The sequence below is a fragment of the Orycteropus afer genome, unplaced genomic scaffold, assembly GCF_000298275.1.
Source record: "Orycteropus afer afer isolate SDZICR_OR568_19922 unplaced genomic scaffold, OryAfe1.0 scaffold00009, whole genome shotgun sequence".
Taxonomy (NCBI): Eukaryota; Metazoa; Chordata; class Mammalia; order Tubulidentata; family Orycteropodidae; genus Orycteropus; species Orycteropus afer.
The window spans coordinates 4,583,520-4,604,963 of record NW_006921596.1 but is presented as its reverse complement, the minus strand read 5'-3'; positions in this window follow the sequence as shown (position 1 = coordinate 4,604,963).

Genomic DNA, 21,444 nt, shown 5'->3' with positions numbered 1-21,444 from the left:
CCAGCCTTCTGGTTAGCAGGCAAGTGTCTTAGCCACTATGGTACCAGAGCTCCCCGCCTAGAGCTGGTATTCTTTATTAAGACTTCTAGCCTCCTAGACTGTGAGAAAACCAATTTCTCTTTCTTAAAGCCATTCACATGTGGTATTTCTGTATAGCTGCACTACATAACTAAGACAGAAATTGGTACCAAAAGAGGAGGGTGATGCTCTAACAGACAACTAAAATGTGGAAGCAGTTTTGGAATTGTGCAATGGGTAGAGGCTGGAAGAGTTTTAAGGTGCCTAATAGTAAAAGTTTAGATTGTCTTGAAGAGACTGCTCATAGAACTACAAACATCAAAGGTAATGCTGGTCAGGGCTCAGAAGGAAGTGAGGAGAGCTATAAAGTCTCTATCATCTTAAAGACTACTTTTGACATGAGCAACAGAATGTCACCATAAATGTGGATGTTAAATGTGTTTCTAGTGAGGCTTTCAAATAAATGATGAACAAGTAATTGGACAGAGGAGGAGGGGTAAAGTTATTTATGTAGCATCAAAGAACATGTCTGAATTACATTCAAATGTTTGGTGGAAGGTGGAACATGTAACTGATGAACTTGGATATCTGGCTAAGGAGATTTCTAAGCAAGATCTTAAAGGACCTGCATGGTTCCTCCTCGCCACTTACATTAAAATGCAAGAGGAAAGAACTGTGAAAATGAAAATAGACCTTAAAGATTTGGAAAATTCTGTTGTACAAACTAAGGACATATGTCTGAGAATGTTCACCAAGGATGTATGTAGCCAAACAATCTTTTTTTTAAAAGAGATTAAGCCTATGACTGATGCATATAACCAACTATCAGAGCTGAAAATCCATCAGTTCAAACTGAAGGGGACAGAGAAATAATGAAAGGAGAGAAAGCTGTCTCTTGGAATTCCACAGGCAGGAAACAAGCCAAATGAACTACATCTGTTGTCCTCCAAGAAAAGAAAAGGATTGCTTCTGGAGCAGCTCAGGGAACTATTGGAAGGAGCAAGGGAAGCAGGGCCATCTGTTTCAAAGGGTGAGACCATGGTCTCCTGGATCTCAAAAGGTAGGGTCACAGCCTTCTAGGTTTCAAAGAGTTGGATCTTTGCCGCCACAGTTCCGGAATGTGGGGCTGCCACTAAGGTGTATCAGGGGGATGGGGCTGCTATTCCCAAGGGGCAGAAGAACAGGGCTTTCTGGCCTAGGGGGTAGGGTCACCATTCAGATGGACTAGAAGACTAGGGGCACCTAAAGCCAAAGGAACAGAGGGCCTGGAAGGTGAAGCTGAAGCCCAGGCCCAAGGTCTCTCCACCCAGAATATAGAGACTGTGGCCAATATCTACAGTCTGCCCCAATGATCTCAAAGGAAAGAGGACTATTTCAAGCCGTGAGAGCTAATGTAATTTATTTTGCTGGTTTTGGGACTTGTTTGGTGCCTGTTTTCCCTATTTCTCCCATTTGCAATGGGAATGATACTTTGTGCCTGTTGCACCATTTTACTTTGGAAACCAATAACATGTAGTCTAGATTTCACAGATGAAGAGGAATTTTGTCACAGGATGGAATCTCACCCATATTTGATTTAGATGGAATCTCACCCATATTTGATTTAGATGATTCAAATGAGATTTTGGGCTTGGAATTGACATAAGATTTTTGGGGTGATGTGATGGGGTGAATGTGTTTGCATGTTGCAAGGACTTGAATTTTGGAGGCCAAAGTGTGGAACGTTATGAATTGAATTATATCCTCCCAAAATGTATTGCAAATCCTAACATCTATGCCAGTGGTTAAAATCCTATTTGGAAACAGTTTGTCTTTGTTATGTCAATGAGGTACGATTACTGTACAGTGTATCTTGAGTCGATCTCTTTCGAAATATAAGAGATTAAACAAGCAAGCAGAAGAGAGATGGAGTAAGACATATGTCAAAACACTCAGGGATCTCCAAGGAACCAGAAGGAGAAGCTGAAGAGGAAAGGACTTTCCTCCAGAGCCAACAGATCAAAGACAGAGAGAGAAAGCCATCCCCCTAAAGCAGAAGCTCTTAATTTAGACTTCTAGCCTCCTAAATTTTGAGATGGAATGTGAAAGTTGGAAACAAAGAAGAATAACTGGCAGCTGCAAAATATGGCTTGGGTGATAGAGATGACGCCAGAGACCACATGACAGAATTTTGGAAGACCAATGACTTCTTCATTGCAAATACCTTTTCCAACACACATGGACCTCACCAGACAGAATACACAGGAATCAGATCATCTACATCTGTGGAAATAGGCAATTGAGAAGCCCAATGTCTTCAGCCAAAGTAAGGCCGGGAGCTGACTGTGGAGCAGACTATCAATTGCTCATATACAAGCTCAAGTTGAAGCTGCAGATAATTAAAATAAATCCATGAGAGCTAAAATATGACCTTGATTATATCCCACATGAATTTAGAGACCATCTGAAGAACAGATTTGACACATTGAACACCAATGACTGAAAACCAGACTAATTGTGGGATGACATCAAGAACATCTCCATGAACAAAGCAAAAGGTAATTTTAAAGACAGGAAAGGAAGAAAAGACCAAAATGGATGTCAGAAGAGACTCTGAAACTTGCTCTTTAATGGAGAATACCTAAAGCAAATGGAAGAAATGACAAGAAAAAGGAGCTGAACAGAAGATTTCAAAGAGCAGCTCGAGAAGACAAAGTCAATTATTATAATGAAATGTGCAAAATCTGCAGTTAGAAAACCAAAAGGAAACAACATGCTCGGCATTTCTCAAGCTGAAAGAACTGAAGAAAAAATTCAAGCCTCGAGTCACAATATTGAAAGATTTTACGGGCAAAATATTGAATGATGCAGGAAACATCAAAAGAAGGTGGAAGGAATACATAGAGTCACTGTACCAAAAAAATTAGTCAGTGTTCATCCATTTCAGGAGGTGGCATATGATCAAGAACCAATGGTACTGAAGGAAGAAATTGAAGCTACACTGAAGGAATTGATGAAAAACAAGGCTCCAGTAATTGATGGAATACCCATTGAGATGTTTCAACACACAAATGCTGCTCTGGAGTCAGTCACTTGGCTATGCCAAGAAATTTGGAAGATAGCTACCTGGCCAAGTGACTGGAAGAGATCCATGTTTGTACCCTTTCTAAAGAAAGGTGACCAAACAGAATGTGGAAATTACCAAACAATGTCATTAATATCACACACAAGTAAAATTTTGCTGATGATAATTCAAAAATGATTGCAGCAGTATATTGACAGAGAACTTCCAGAAATGCAAACTGGATTCAGAGGAGGATGTGGAATGAGGGATATTGTTGCTGATATCAAATGGATTTGGGCTGAAAGCATAGAATACCGGAAAAATATTTATTTGTGTTTTACTGACTATGCAAAAACATTTGACTGTGTGGATCATAACAAATTATAGATAACATTGAGAAGAGTGGGAATTCCAGAAGACTTAATTGTGCTCCTGAGGAATATGTACATAACTCAGGAGGCTGTTGTTCGAACAGAACAAAGGGATTCTGCATGGTTTAAAATCACAAAGGGTGTGGATCAGGGTTGTATCCTTTCACCATACTTACTCAATCTGTATCCTGAGCAAATAATCTGAGAAGCTGGACTATATGAAGGAGAATGAGACATTGGAGAATGACTCAGTAACAAGCTGCAATATACAGATGACACAACTTTGTTTGCTGAAAGTGAAGATGACTTGAAGGACTTACTGATGAAGATAAAATACTATAGTCTGCAGCATGACTTACACCTCAACATAAAGGAAATTAAAATCCTCAGAACTGGACCAATAAGCAGCATCACAATAAATGAGGAAAAAATTGAAGTTGTTAAAGATTTCATATTACTTGGATCCACAATCAACACCAATGGAACCAGCAATCCAGAAATCAGATTTTGTATTGCACTGGGCAAATCTGTGGCAAAAGACCTCTTTTAAGTGCTGAAGAGCAAAGATATCTCTTTGAAGACTAAGGTGCACCTAATCCAAGCATTGGTGTTTTCAGTTGCCTCATACTGGAGCTCTGGTGGTGTAGTGCCTAAGGCATTTGACTGCTAACCAGAAGGCTGGTAGTTCAAACCCACCAGCTGCTCCGCAGAAGGAAGATTGGACAATCTACTTCCATAGTAATATCACCTCAGAAACCCAAAGAGGAGTCGCTATAGTCACTATAAGTTGGATCCGATTCGACGGCAGTGAGGTTTTATACATATACATACACACACAGATATTTATATAAATATATACACACACATACATGTGAAAGCTGGACAATGAATAAAGAAGACTAAAGAAAAGTTGATGCTTTTGAGTTGTGGTGTTGGTGAAGAATACTGAAAGTACCGTAGACTGCCAGAGAACTAAAATATCTGTCTTGGAAAAAGTGCAACCAAAATGCTCCTTGGAAGCGAGAATGGCCAGACTTTGTCTCACCTACTTTGGTCATGTTGTCAGAAGGGACCATTCCCTAGAGAAGGATATCATGCTTGGTAAAGTAGAGGGTCAGGAAAAGAGGGGAAGACCCCCATGAGATGGACTGACACAGCAGCCGCAATAATGGGCTCAGATACAGCAAGTATTGTGAAGATGGCACATGACCAGGCGGTGTTTCGTTCTGTTGCACATAGGGTCACTATGAGTTGGAACTGACTCTACACCACCAAATAACAACAAGAACAAACTTGGAGAAAATAAATTTCTATTTGTTAAAGCCATCCACTTGTGTTATTTCTGTTACCGCAGCACTAGATAATGAGAGAAACTCTCAATGTGATTGATTGGCACAATAGCCACAATCATGAATTAAAACATACAAACAATCATGAAGATGGCACAGGACCCAGAAACATTTCATTCTGTTACACATAAGGTTACCATGAGTCAGAGCCCACTTGACGGCTACCAACAACAGGTGGGTCATTGATGATGAAGGCCACTGATGGCACAAATTTCAATTATATCCACTCCTCCACAACAAAAACATTCTTCTTCACTAAGGCAAGAACACCAATCCAGTCCTTGATGCTTAGCCAGCATTTATTTCACACCTACTGTCGGAGCTCTAAGGAGATAAGGTGGCATAATGGATAAGACATTTGGCTGCTAACCTGAAGGTCAGCAGTTCAAACCCACTAGCTGCTCCATAGGAGGAAGATGAGGCAATCTATTTCTATAAAGATTTACAACCCTGGAAACCCAGTATGTGTCACTATGAGTCAGAATCAATTTGATGACAGGGGCTATGGGGTAGGAGCTCTGGTGGTGTAGTGGTTAATGCATTTCACTGCTAACCAAAAGTTCAGTGGTTTGAACTCACTAGCTGCTCCATGGGAGAAAGATGAGGTACTCTGCTTCCATAAAGATTTACAGCCTTGGAAAACCTATGGGGCAGTGCTACTCTGTCTTAAAGGGTTGAGTCAAAATTGACTTCATGACAGTGGGTTTGATATGGCTTGGTTTGGCATGCTGCCTATGAGATGACATTGTAGAAAGTAATTTAGAGCATCAAAAGGTTGAGGGAAAAGCTTTGTTATGAAATCATACTGAGTAGACGAGTTTTCTTCAGTTTGGGAAGATGGTGACTCAGAGGGGACCTAGTTTAAGAAATAAATTACTCACTGTCATCAAGTCAATTCCAACTCATAGTGACCCCCTTTGGGTTTCTGAGGTGGTAAGTCTTTATGGAATTAGATTGCCCAATTTCCCTTCCATGGGAATTCTGATGGGTTTGAATGGCCAACCTTCTGATTAGCAGTCAAATGCCATAGGCACCATGCCATCAGAGCTCCTTCAGAGATAAAATTACTGTTTTTGAATTCTTAGGCTGTGCCAGAAAATGTGTTAAAGTTTTATCCCCATTACACATTTAACCCTCACAAGGGTCCTCTTAGGTAAGTACTGCTATTATTAGTGTTAAACCCCAGATAAGGAAAAGGAGGCTCTAACAGAAGGGACTTGCTCAAAGGCCATAGTGGGTAAATGGCAGGCAGAAAATAATGCCTTAAAACAGATTTAGTAAAACTAGGGATTTCTGTCAGGTGCCTCATACAGGAAAGCTGGCCAAGGAATAAGGAAGACTACAGAAGAATTGATACATTTGAATTGTGGTGTTGGTGAAGAATATTGAATATACCATTGACTACAAGAAGAGCAAACAAATCTGGGAAGAAATACAGGAAGAGAGCTCATCCAGACTTCACTTCTAATACTTTGGTCATATAATCAGAAGGGACCAGTTCCTCGAGAAGGATAGCATGGTTGGTAGAGGGTCAGTGAAAAATGGGAAGACCCTCAATGAGACAGATTGACATGGTGATGACGGGCTTAAGCTTAGCAATGATCGTGAGCATGGCGCAGGGCTGGGCAGTGTTTGGTTCTGTTGTACACAGAGTCACAGGTCAGAACCAACTCCATGGCAGCTTACAGCAACAACAGGGATTTCTATGGATTTAAAACCAAAGATGATTTTGGCTTTATACATAAAAAACTTCAAATTGATGACTTTCATTAATTTGCACATACATGCAGATCAAAGACATATTTTATGTCACTAAAGAAAACAAAGATAATTGATGATGGATCAAAGAGAGTACAATAATGTCCTTTATGAAAATTATTTTTCATAATTTGTTTATAAAACAAATCAGTTTCCTATTCAATAGTTTGTACATAAAGTGTTCCACAACATTGGTTGCATTCCCCACAATGTGTCAGCACTCTCCCCATATCTTCCCTGGGTTCCTCATTTCCTTTCATCAGGATTTTCTACCCTTTCCTGCCTTCTCATTGCTCTTGGCCAAACATTGTTCTTTTGATATTGTAAAATTGATTGTTTTAAGGAACATGATGCTCCTCTTGGGAGTTACTGTTTATTTTATGGGCCTATTGCTTGGCTGAAGGGAGCTCTGGTGGAGTAGTGCCTAAGGCATTTCACTGCTAACCAGAAGGCTGGCGGTTCAAACCCACCAGCCACTCCTTGGAAGGAAGGTTGGGCAATCTACTTCCATAGTAATATCGCCTCAGAAACCCAAAGAGGGGTTGCTATGAATCAGATCTGACTCAGCGGCAATGCATAATGGCTAATGATTGCCAGCTTCTCTTCATGTGTTTGTTGGCCACCTGAATGTCTTCTTTGGTGAAGTGTCTGTTCATGCCTTTTTCCCATTTTAAAATTAGATTATTTTACTTTTTGTGCTTGCAGTGTTGAATTTTTCTATAAATTTTAGAGATTATCAGATATATTATAGACAAATTATTTTACCAGTCTGTAGGTTCTCTTTTTACTCTTCTAGAGAAATCTTTTAATGAATTTAAGTGCTTAATTTTCTGGTGTCTTATTTATCTAATTCATCTTCTGCTATTTGTGCATTTTCAGTTATGTTTGGTATTCTATTTATGCTATATATTAGGGCCCCTAGCATTGTTCCTATTTTTTCCCCATGATCTTTATAGGGTTAGGTTTTATATTTAGGTCTTTGATCCATTTTCAGTTAGTTTTTGTGTATGGTATGAAGCATGAGTTCTCTTTCATTTTTTTATAGATAGACATCCAGTTTTATCAGCATCATTTGTTAAAGAGACTTTCTCTTCCTCATTTAAGAGACTGGCCCTTGGGACCAGGTTTGCTGGTTCAATAGAGCCTGGTGGAACCACTGAGACTATGGCCCCTAGCTGCCCTTCAGGTCTGGAATTGAACCCACACCCGTGGTTTCCAGCCAAACAAAAGACAGGCATATGAGTTGAACATTTACCTCAGGTAGATACACTCCTTGGAGAGAAAAATCATGGGAGAAAGAAGGCTTCTTATGCACAGGGAGACAGCTCAGGTGGCAGGAGTACATGGAGGGATGGACACACGGAAGGGGTAACTATGGGGAGGAAGTGGGAGGGAAGCTGTTTCATTGTGGTAAACTGTGGTCAATGTCATGAGACAAAGTGAATGTGAACTGCTGTATGGAAAGTGAATCTACTCTGTAAATCTTCACCCAAATCACAATAAAAAAAATTATTAAAAAAATATATATACAAAGAGACTGGCCCTTTATGGAAGAACAACCGTCCAGAGATTGATGGATTTACATCTGAAGTCTCAATTCTGTTCCATTGATCTACCTGTCTTTTGTTTTACCAGTACAGACTGTTTTGACTATTGTGGCTGTGTATCAGGGTCTGAGATCAAGTAGTGTGAGGCCTCCTACTTTGTTCTTCTTCTTCAATAATGATTTATTTATCCAGGCCTCTTTCCTTTCCATATAAAGTTGGTGATTAGTTTTCCATCTGTTAAAGAATGCAGTTGGAATTTGGATTTAGATTGTATTGTATCTATAGTTTGCTTTGGGTTGTATTGACATTTTCACAATGTAGTCTTCTTATACATGAGCATGACATGTTTTTCCATTTATGAAAGTCTCTTTTGCTTTCTTTCAGTTTCCTAACTTTCTTTGTGTACTTGTAAAAGGTCTTTTACATCCCTAGTTAGATTTATTTCCAAGTATTTTATCTTTGGGAGACCATTATATAATGGTATTGTTTTTCTGATTTCCTTTTTGAAATTTTCTTTATTGGTGTAGAGGAATCCATCTGATTTTTGTAGGTTGATCTTCTATCCTGCTACTTTTATGAATCCCTCTATTAGTTCCAGTAGCTTTCTTTTGGAATCTTTGGGATTTTCTATGTATAGGATCATATCTTCTGGGCAGGCCGGTCTGCATGGGGGTGGTCAGAGTGAGCACAAGCTTTTGGTTGCAGGGGGGTGCAATGCAGGAGATGAAGCATTGGGGATACTATTAGGTGCCTGCTAGAAAGGTGTGCTGCTGTCTACTAGAGTGCAATGGGCATGAGTGTGTACTGCTGGTCCTCAAGCCCCTGTGAGACCTGAGCACCTGAGCATAGGCATGGATTCCTCCAGTTCTCAGGCTCCTGGCACCTGTGGCTGGGTGAAGCAGTGTGTGCTGTTGGTCTGTAGGCCCCTGGTGCAGGTGGCCAGGCACAGAAGCAGACACTGCTATTCTTTAGGCCCCCAGCACCAAGGCTGGGGGAGAGGTGGGTTCTACCAATCTGCAGTCCCTTGTGTGAGTGGCTGAGTGAAGTAGTGGGACCCATGATCTTGAGTAGGAAGGAGAAGGATGGGAGAGTGGGGGAGGAACTGCATGGGTGGCTGGGAGGGGCATGGTGGGTTAGGAGAGTGCACTTAACTTTCCCAGGGTGAGGAACACTCCTTCTTGGCTCTGGTTGTGGATGTAGAGTCACTTCTGCTTGGCTTCATCAGGTGACGGACGCTTCAGTTGGGAATGCTGTTTATTTTGTTTCCATATGGCCATGCTGTGCAGGTCAGGCTGGCAGGGTGCCATTGATCCATAATTCTCTATGTCTGCAGTTTTTGTACAGTCTTTCCTTCCACTTGGCACTCAGTCCAGTTGTTCAGCCTTGCCTTTGATGTTCAGGGTTCCACAGTTATTAACTATACCTGATTCACTTGTTTTAATAATGCACTTTTGAGAACAAACTGGGTACTTGGTGGAGTATGGGTGATTGGTGTGGATGTGGAGGCTATTCTCCCAGTATTCATTGGCCATAGTCAGCTCTGGACCTCCTGTGCCATCAAAGCATCAGATTGGCTCCATTTTGTTATCCCAGCCCCCAGCTTAGGGTGGTGGAAGTAGCTGCTTTCAACATACATAAGGGATGATGTGTCTGCTGCTATAGTCACCTCTGTGATCTCTATCTCCCGGAGCCACGTTTGCCAACTTTCACAGGGAGACAACTTCATGCTGAAATGAGCTAGAATGATGAAATCTTTCCTTCCAACCAGAGTCCCACAGATACTATCTCAATTTCTGAGCAAATTGATGGTATTAATTCTGCTGCAACTATAGCCTTCTCAGCTGATGGGGAGGCTAAATCATCATGATCTGATCATTCATCACTCAAAGATTCTAGTCTCCTGCTTTCTTCCTCTGTTTTCAGCTGGGCTCTAACAAATTCTCATGAATTCTGGAAAGCCTCACATTGACTCCATGTACTTCTAAAACAAAAAGCAAACACATTTTGCATCGAGTCGTTCCAACTCATAGTGACCCCCATTGGGCTCCCAAGGCAGTAAATCTTTACCAAAGTAGATTGTCCTGTCTTCTTTCCACGGAGTGGTTGGTGGGTTTGAACCGCCAACCTTCTGGTCAGCAGTCAAATGCCTTAGGCACTGCACCACCAGAGCCCCTGCTATGTACCTCTGTTGTTGTTTGTTGTTATTTGCCACTGAGTCAGACCCAACTCATACCGACCCCTCCTTGGGTTTCTGAGGTAGTATCACTACAGAAGTAGATTGGCCAATCTTCCTCCCAAGGAGTGGCTGGTGGGTTTGAACCACCAGCCTTCTGGTTAGCAGTCAAGTGCCTTAGGCACTATGCTACCAGAGCTCCTTCATGTACTTCCGGGGGCGGGGGGAGGGAGCATGGCTAATAGAGCCTCCCATTTCTATTGGTCCTGAATGTTACAAGACTTTTTTTCCTTCTGATAGGTTAGAAAAGACCCCAAATACAACTGCAAAACAGAACACAAGACCTCAGCAGTAATCCTTCATCTGAGCACACAATATATCAAATAAGAAGGGAAGTATTAGTTGTAATAAGAATAGTACTGATGTCTGCTGTAGTGGGTTAACTTAAACCCTTGGAAAAGGATATTCCCATAATTCCCAGAGTAGTAGATGTGGTAAGGAAAAGAACGGGGTACAGAGATGAAAACGTTGATGTAGATCCCAAAGTAATTCTGTACCCATAAAATAGGATAAAATGAAATGCGGTATTGTTATTAAGAAATCAGTGATCTCAGCAGTGGCCTAAAGTGCAAATAACATAAATCACATGTTTGCAGGGTAAGTGAAATTAAAGAATTATTTTCTCTTAAGTCATTGATGGGTCAAGGCAGGAAAGCCCCTGGAGAACTGTTAAAACTTAGGATCTGTGTCAAGAAACTGACATAATTACTTTCTGATGTATGGTATGAGTTCATTTGTTCTGAATTATTCTGTAGAACACCTAACTCTTCCTTTTCAACATGCAGACTCACAAGCCACATATCTCTTTATGCCAGCACAAGCTACAAATGCCTGCTGTTTTCTTCACCTTTCCATTAAAATATTCATGGAACCACACATCAATGGAGACTTTGAATATAGAAAAGTCAATTAAATTTAAAAGTAAGGCCAAAAATGAGGACAAATGTCCACTAATTAATGCCAAGATGCAACATTTAGTCAAGTTAGGATGGCAAATTAGGACAAAGATGATAACAGATTTTAGTCAAATTGTTCCTACTCAAATACTTATCTCACAGATATGTCATAAACAACCTACCAAGGACTGCACCAAATGCATGGGGCCAGAACTCTTTCATTACCCCCTCCCTTTCTCTTCAGGACTCCAATTACCAGAAACACAATAGAAAATGAGAGATGGCAGATGTAAAGAAGGTTGGAGCAGCTGAGCCTGGGCGAACCATGGGAATGGTGCACTCTAGGATAAAGTTTGTTTTCTTTTCCTAGAAGTAAAAACCCCCAGTTTAGTTAAGATTATACAAATTGTTACAGATTCTCTATTAAAGCAAGCAAATATAAACCCATTAGAAGACTAAACTTGCTAGAAAGATAGCTAAATGGGATATGCATTAATCCAGGTATGTTTGTCATGAAACACACAAAAAAAATGATAAAATTTGTGGATCACTCACTCTGATTTAACTGTTTGAAGGTACATGTGGCCAGTGGCAATGCCCAACCCTGCCAGACCATTGTAAGAATTTTTGGAGATACTTTTTGATTCAAGGAGGAAGTAGAAAATGCATTTCTACATGTCAATGTAGAAATTGACAAAAATGTGAACTATTAGACACTATGTGTTTAATCCCGTGGTACTGAAGAAAGCGAGGGCTTTCTCAAGAGAAACCTCAGAGCATACATATTTTTAAAATTTAATAATTTTATGAATATTTAATAACCTTATGAAATTTTTAAAAATATTAACAAATAACAAAAGAATATTATGTTATGCCCAAGAATTCAGAAATTATTTCATAAAAAGCTCACAATAAATGTTAATTGTTATTATTCTAAAAGATTTCCTAATATGTGTTGGACATTTTTATAAGTATCTCATTTATATTATCTCATTAACAATTCAAAACAGCCCAAATCAGTGGTAGAAGTATAATTTCCATTTAATGAGTAAAGAAATAGAGACACAGAGAGTTTTAATAACATGTCTGCAGTCACACAGTTCAGAGGTTGTGAATATCAGTAATATAAATTTTAATATCAATCTGATAAATGCCCAAAGAGCCCAGGACAAAACTTTAACACCTATTCTTTTTTTCAAACAGATTTATTGATGTATAACTCACATACTATACAATTCACTCATGGAATAAGTGTACATTTCAATGGCTTTTAAAGCGTAGAGTTGTAACCATTACCACAATCGGTGTTAGAACGTTTTCATTATGCATCAAGAAGCCCCATACCCTTCAGCTGCCATCTAGCCAATCACCAATATTCTGGACATTTCATATTAATGTAACCAAACAATATGTGGCCTATTGTGACTGGCTTCTTTCACTTAGTACAATATTTTCAAAGTTGATCCACGTTGGAGTGTATTTCAGAACTTCATTCCTTTTTACAAATACACCCACTTCTCGTTTACTGACATGGTTTTCAAAGCCCAGGTCCTTATATGAAAATTGGTGGTTATGCAAAAAGCACGTCACTTCCTTACCTGCTGCCTTCTGCAGCCTCCCTGCAGTCAAGGCTGCCCAGGCAGAGGTGACAAAAGAGCGTGTTGCAGGCCAGAGCCTGCTGTTGGGCAGTGAACTCCAACTCTGCCTGATTCATAGTGCTCTTCTGACACCTACATCCTGGGCTCCCTTCCTCCCCGGAGTTACCACCTTCTCCTCCGCCTGCCCCGCTTGGTACTATGCCCCAGATTGAAAGTGTGTGTGTGTGTGTGTGTGTGTGTGTGTGGAGGGGTCTCCTTCCTGGGGTCCCTTTCCCTCCAGGGTTTCCTGGACAGGCTAACCCATCTGTCCTGCACCAGGGACAGCCAATTCGCTTCCTGCACTGCTAAATGCCCCGCCCCCTCAGGCACTTGGTGCCCTGGGCCAAGCACTCCCTACTAGTTCCAGCCTCCTCCAGTGCGCAGGGGCGCTCTCAGGACCACAGCTTCCAGGCTAAGGTGCCCACTGCTCCCAATACCGCTCTCTCTGTTCCCCGGAACTTTAGAGCCCCTTCTCCTCAAGCTCTCAGCTCTGGCCCTGAACTTGCACAGCTGTTCTGGCTGCTGCAGCAACCTGAGCGGGCTTGCTTCCCGCCGCCTCCTGCCTGCTCCTGCACCGTGGGGCTTGCTTCCAGTCTTCCGGTGCTGCTGCTTGCAGGGCCGCAGCCTCTCTTTCTGCACCACAGGCCAGCTTGAGGCGCTCCTCCACGGTGCTCTGTCCAGCAGCCCCCACACTACCCCCACATTACGCTCCACCGCGCTCCTACAGCCCCAGGCCCGTTCTACTCCTCCATCCGCAACTTCAGCTCATGGAGCTGCTGGAGGCCCCAACAAAGAACCGAGACCTGATGTGTCTACTGCTTCCCTGAAGCTGCAGGACCTGCCTTGGAGATGTCCTGCCCTTGGCGCCCTCTCTTACTGCTCCCAACCTGGTTCCTTTCATCTGTTGCCCTGGGGGTCAGGGTCCTGGTGGACTCTCTTCCATTGCTGCGTCCTGCCCATCACTTCTGGCTGTAGAAGTTGACCTGGGGAGTTGATTTTTCAGTATTTTTATAGATGTGGAAATTTGAATAGCAACATAGTCATGAGTTAGGAGTAGATGTAATATTTCACTGAATGGTTATCCTGCTTTTGTTCATTCATTCATTAGTTGATAGACATTTGGGCTGCTTTCACTCTCAGGCTACTATGAATAATGCTGCTATGAACATTTGTGTACAAGATTTTACCTAGAAGTATGTTTTCATTTTTCTTGGGTATACACCTAGGAGTAGAATTGCTGAGCCGTGTCATTACTACATGTTTTAAATTTTGAGGAGCTGGCAGACTGTTTTCCTTAGTGGTTGCACCATTTTAAATTCCCACCAGCAGTGTATGAGGGTCTAGTTTCTCCACATCCTCCTCAACACTTGTTACTGTCTGATTTTTTTTTTTTTTTCCTTTTCTTGGGTGGAATTTTACAGAGCAGATTCATTTCACGTTCACCAGTTCATACACATTTTGTTTTGTGATACTGGTTACATTCCCCACAGTGTAACAGCTCTCCTCCCACTCCCTCCCTGTGGTTACCCTTTCCAGTGTCTTGCCTATGCATTCCCGCCTCCCTACCTTTCTCCCAGTGCAAATGCTGCCCTTGTGATCTCCCACTGATTGTCCTAAGGCCCGAAGGGTGACTCAAGGTCATAGTCTGGTAAGTTCCACCAGTCTCTATCAGACCAGTAAGACTGAGGGTTTTTATGGTTTTGAGTTTTGTCCGACTTTTTGATTATAGCCTTGCTAATGAGTGTGACATAGTGTCTCATTGTGGTTTTCAGTCTTACTTCCCTGAGAGCTCATTATGTTGAGCATCTTTTCATGTGCCTACTGGACATTTGAATATATTCTTTGGAGAAATGTCTATCCAACTTTCTTAAAATTTCTTTTTTAAGGTAAAGTATGCATAACAATTTTATAGTAAGATTGCTGTTTAAACTATTTTATAGTGTATAGTCAGTGACATTCATTAGACTATGTTATGCAGCTATCACCACTGTCCATTTCCAAGTGTTTCATCATTCCAAATAAAAGCTTAATACCCCTTAAGCAATAATTCTCTATCCCCCCAGCCCCAAGAAACCACTAATAAATGTTTGTCTCTATGCATTTGTCATTCTAGATGCTTCATATAAATGACATCATACAGTATTTGTCCTTTCGCATCTGACTTATTTCACTTAACATAATGTAGTCAATTAACATCTATTCTTTAAAAAAACCCTGAGAAATATTTAAATATTTATTTAAAAAGTACTGTAATAAATCTATTTCATTTAACATAAATAATATATTTTCTTACTAGAAAACAATATTTAAAAAAAAGTAGTAAGAATAGCATTGTTTCACCTCCCTGCAAATCTCTCATATCTTACTTAATAGAAGACAGCTGGATTCTGATAGTTGCTTCTGCCTTCAATCTGTTGTGATTGGGCATTTCGTTTGATACATAGGAAGAAAATCTGCTCTCACACAGATATGTAGTTGAGAAAAGGAGAATTATTGTAATAGCCTCTTGAGTAATTGTGGATATTCTGGTTTTTATACCACACCCAAACTCAGCAAGTGGTATGTTTTGGTTCTCTAGTGCTACTATAATAGACATACCACAAGTGTGGCTTTAACAAACAGGAGTGTATTCCCTTGCAGTTTAGGAGGTTAGAAGTCCAATTTCAAAGTACCAGCCCTAGGGGCTGGGTGAAGGCCCCTAGACCTTGGACTTCAGCTTTGCCTCTTGCTCCCAGCCCACTGGAGCTGGAGGCATCTCTTAATTCAGGCAGCTGCTGGCTGCTGCAGCTGACGATCCCAAGGTCGGCAAGTAAACTAGCACAATCCCAAAATTATCAAGCAACAAAGTAGGGCACTAGTTCAAACCCAGAAACAGTCCCAAGATTGGCAGGCAACATGGCAGACTGCTGAATGAAGACTCAGCTACATGTGGGATCTAAGGATGGCAAAAAGCTGGAGACCTTTCTCAAAGCTTTTTTTATACACCAGAAGCAGACCACATTCCTAAGGCAGCTACTCGCCTGCTCATAATAGATTCCACCATGCACTTGATTACCAGTCTCATTATGGGGAACAACTACATCCAGCTGCCCAGCCACTCAAAACCAGGCCCAGCCAAATTGACTTAACCTTAACTACCACATGGTGTGTTTCTTAAAAGTATGTTACAGTGTGATTTTTGAAGTATCAGTAAACTTTCTTTTCTGTCTCAGATGGCCAATGCGTAATATTAGAAATTCATGCTTACACAAAAGATTCATGCTGACTGCAAGCAGACTGGTGGGGGGATCAACAAAAACGGACTGCCACCGAGTCAGATCCGACTCATAGCGACTCCTCCCTGAGTTTCCAAAGCAGTATCTCTATGGAAGTAGATTGCCCAACCTTCCTTCTGAGGAGTGGCTGGTGGGTCTGAACCGCCAGTCTTCTGGTTAGCGGTTGTAGATCCTAAGTTACAACTGGACAAATTTCCACCAAAGTGGTGACCCCCATTAAACCAGTAACCAAATCAAGAAACAAAACATTGTCAGATCCCTAGAAGCAAACTCCCCTTCCCCAGGGGTACTCACTATCCTGACTTGTTCTAAAGCCATTGTTTTGTTTTTTCTGTTCTGATGCTTTTACATTTTATTAAGCTTATATTAAAGGGACACTTCTTTGTCAGGGGCTTTAAGTGCACGTCAAATGCCATGTGTTCCCCTGCACTCCCATTCTCCCATGTGCCTTATTCTGGCTGATGGGATTGAGTGAATGTAATATAAACCACTTGAAGGTCGGGTTCTTAAAACCATCCATGCATGGAATTTTCCAGCTCTTCTCCCTGCCAGATGACCTGTGAAGACTTGTTATCTAGATGGTGTAGCTACACAATGGTGGATGGAGTCCTGTTGTTGCTATGTGCCATTGAGTCAATTTTGACTCAGCAACCCTACAGGATAGAGTAGACCTGCCTCATAGGGCTTCCAATGCTGTAAACTTCATGCAAGCAGATCCCACAACTTTCTCCTGTGGAGGGGCTGGTGTGTTTGAATCACCAACATTCCATTAGCAGCAGAGTGTTAACCACTCTGCCACTAGGACTGACATTAAATTGGTCATGAGTGAGAAATACACTTTAGTTTTGTTAACCCAATAAGATTTTTCAATTTTAGCAACTAGTGCTTATTTCCTGGACAAATACAATATAAAAATAAGGCAATAAAACAAATACAAGCAAAAATTAGAGAATAATTTACACCAACATTCAATAATATTATTAACGGGAAGCACAAGATATATCTATTGAATGGAAGTAACAAGATAAGTGTGCCAGCTGTTCTTTAGAATACAAAGCAAAATAAACAACAAAAAAAATGAAGCTTTCTTTTATAATGGAAATAACAGTCTAGGAATATAAAAAGATAAATAATCTCAATTTATTATAACAGTTATAAACATAAAATGCTTATAAATAAGCTAACAAAAATGTCTACATCCAAGATGGGGAGAGTGGACACTACAAGATGTTATTATATTGAATATAAAGTAAAATTTTAATAAAAAGATACACTGAATCTGTCAGTGTCCAGCAGGTGGCACACTCTAATGGGGTAGCTGAGGAGAGTTTAATAAAGGATGAGAGAGACACAAACAGAAATTTAAGGGATGGTGAAACACTGTGGGGCTAGAATACCAGGAAACTGTTATCAATTCTGGGCCTGAAGGGCGGTGGGGAAAGAGAACTTTCTAAACTCTGGAGAGAGAAGATGTAGTTCAAAGAGAGGTCCGTTGACAAAAGCTTTGGTCTTTAGGAGAGCAATGCAGCCAGCAAGAGGACTGTTGTCAGGGAAGCTGGATGGTGAATCTTACTCTCTTCCTACCTTTCAGTGTCCCATCACAACCACCCATTCACTAAACCCAACTGAAAGTCAGACAGCAAGGGAGCCTGTTGATGCCTTCCTAAAAATTAGCCTACTGGGCACACAGCAGGATGGAAAAGGGTAGGAAGTGAATCTGGAGGGATAAATGGATACTATCCACCACAATACCATTTTCCTAAATGGGAAGTTGAAAGAAGAATGTCAATGTTTCCCAGATTAATTTATAGATTTAATATCATTCTAATTATAATACTAATAAGTATTAGGGACATTTTATGAAATAATTCTTAAGTTTATCTGGAAGAGTGAAGAGGTGAGATAGCACAATAATAATATTAATAATAATTACTTAAAAGAATGGTATTGAAACTTGAAACTTCAGTTTTACAGATACATAATAATTAACATCATTTTGATTTTGATTGATGAGATTGAGTGAATGTAATACAAACCAGTTGCAGGCCAGGTCCTTAAAACCATCCATGCATGAAATTTTCTAGCTCTTCTCTCTGCCAGATGACCTGTAAAGACTTATCTTCCAAATGGTGTAGCTACAAGATTGTGGATGGACGCCTGTTGTTGTTGTGTGCCATTGAGTCGATTGTCACTCATAGCAACCTTGTACAATAGAATAGACCTGCCTCATAGGGTTTCCAATGCTGTAAACTTCATGCAAGCTGATGCCACAACTTTCTCACTTGGAGGGGCTGGTGTGGTTGTATATGTGTACGTGTGTGAATGTATACATAAGGTCTCCATATGTCAGAATTGACTCAATGGCAACTTTTTTTTTTTTTGGTTGTATATACATACACACACAGGCAAACTAATGAAATCAAATGAATAACTCATTTCTATCAAAGTGATCTCAATGCATGGATGGGTTAGATCAGAGCAGGATATATAAAAGAAGAGATCACCTAGAGAAATCAAAGAAGGCTTGTCAGACAGCTATTTGGACTTAAACATTTATATACTCACACTATATGTAAGGCATTGGTATTGTTACCATCCTAGAATCTGATTGTGGGGGAAGATCTATTTCTTAACACATCAGGAATCCACGGTCAAAAATGAAGACAACCTGAAGCACTTACAGGTGAAGGTTACACCTGAATGTAAAGAAAATGAAAATCCTCACAGCTAGACCAAGAAACAGCATCGTGATCAATAAAGAAAAAATTGATATTGTCCATTATTTCATTCTACTTGGATCAACAGTTAATGTTTGTGGAAAGCAGCAGTCAAGAAATTAAATAATGTGTTGACCTCTTTAAAAATTGAAAAAGCAAAGATGTTGCTTTGATGACTCAGGTATGTCTGACTCAAACCATGGTCTTTTCAATCACCTCGTATACATGTGACAGCAGGACACTGAAGAAGGAAGACAGATGAAGAGTTGATGCATTCCAACAGTGGCATTGGCAAAGAATACTGAATATACTGTGAACTGTCAGAAAAGGGAACAAATCAGCCAGCAGAAATACAACCAGAATGCTTTTCAGAAGTGAGGATGACAGAATTTTGCCTTGCTTACTTTGGACACATCATCAGAAAAAAAGCAATTGCTAGTAAAGGACATCATGGTTGGTAAAGCCATTCAATGAGATGGACTGACACGATAGACAAAGCAACGGACTCAGACATACCAACTGTCATGAAACAGCACAGGACCACACAAAGTTTCATTCTATTACACTTAAGGTTGCTATGGGTTGTAACTCCTCAACTATAATTAACAACACCAGCAACCTCTAAGATGAAGACATTGTTGCAGGGATTTTCCTCCAGGTCAGCGTCTTTGTTCACACTGTGATTTGATCCTATGGTTTGCTATTATCCTGGGTTTCTCCTTGAATCTACTTTTCATGTAATTGATATTTTCCCATGATGGATTTGGATAAAAAGCTGGGCCTTATGGGACAGGATCCCTTCTTGTATGCAGCACTAATTTTCTCCTCCTGTCACATCCTCCACAGATATAAGGCAAGAGCTCCAACACAGCATCCTGCATGCTGCTACCCCGGGAAATTCTTAATCAACACACCATCTCAGACAAATGGCCCATCAAGTATTTCACAGATGGATGGGAGAGCCAGGCCACTCAGAATTACTGGGTTTGGCTCATCTGCTTTTTTTCTTTTTATTTCCCTTCTTCTTTCTCTGCCCCCCCCCACCCCTAATCTCTTTCTTCTAATTGAATTGGTTTCAAACTCACATTCCTTTTTTGAGTGCAACTCAAATAGAGCCTAATGAGATCATAGTTACTAGTATTCTGGATAAAGAGGTGTTTAAAAGCCAAGAAAGCACATTTTCTTTGGTGCTATTTTGATGGGCAGGCAGAGCCTGAACTACAGACAAAACAGATTTCAGAGAGAACATAGAGGGATTTGCAATTGCAGTGTTCTATGTTCCCTAAAAGGGACAAGACTACCGTTCATGCCATATAATTCCAGTGGCATGGCTCAGTTCCATAGTCTTAATACATAGAACATATGTATAATCATCATGTAGCAGAACGCTGACAGAGGGGCTTCTGTTCACTTATGACAAAAATATGAGAGTGAGCATACTTTTCTTATACTGTTTTTGTAAGACTCACCATATACTCTGAAAAATTCTACTTGGGATCTTCTGGACAGAGACAGTTTCTGTAATATTAAGGGAAATGTGTCACAAGGCATTGACACCATGTGTGCGGAGGGGAGTGTAGGTAGGTGTACCTTTCAATGCTGTAGTAAACTGAACCTCTGCTATGTCCACTTCTGGAGTTCAGCCACCTGGGAGCATATCCATAAAATGAGTCCTATATCCTCTGGTAAAGGAGTAGTCCTAAAGAAGAAGGTATCATACACAACCAGCTTGACTCAACGGGAAAATGTTTGTCAACACACATGAGAAATAATTACGAACATAGACTAGAATCCTGCTCATGAGAAGTACATTTGGGTCCTAAGAAGAGAACAAGGAATACAAATCAACACCAAGAGGCCTGGGTCACTAAGGTGATGTGAGATGTGGGGGCACAAGCAGTACTGCCACACAGTCCAACTAACAGAGAGGACCAAACTTACCCACTTGCCCAGGTGCCACCCCAGGACTTTGGGTGCACCAGGGATCCAGCATCCAGGTAATGTAGTTGGGAAGGAGGCCGAGTTGCCTGGTGCAACTGCAATGACCCCTAGTGGGACAATAAAGCACCAGTCAGAAGAACTATTGTTTATGTACTCAAAAATGATACCTTGTAGGAACTCGTAGGAATATTAGAAAGACTTTTCAAGGAATAGAACTGTACAAGCCTGTGGTGACATGAACCACGGGGTCTAGGTCATTACTGTCAACGTGACCCAGTCTATATCAGCAGAGTGATCAGGTCCTGCAGATTAAGATCTAATCTAATAGGACTAGAGAGACAAGTGGGAAGCCCACAGAGATGTGGAAGATCTTATACTGTGAGAACCAGGTAAATCAGAAACGTTTTAAAGGGGCACTTTATATCTCACAGTCTTTAGCCACCACTACACATTTTGAGATGTTAACAATATGTTATTCTGGTCTTCATGTGACCTAGTATTACTGCAGAATATTTAGATGAAAGCAATGCTACTACTAATATAGTTTAGTACAGTTAATCAGCTCTGGTAGCATAGTGGCTAAGACACTTGCCTGCTAACCAGACGGCTGGCGGTTCAAACCCACCAGCCACTCCTCGGAAGGAAGGTTGGGCAATCCT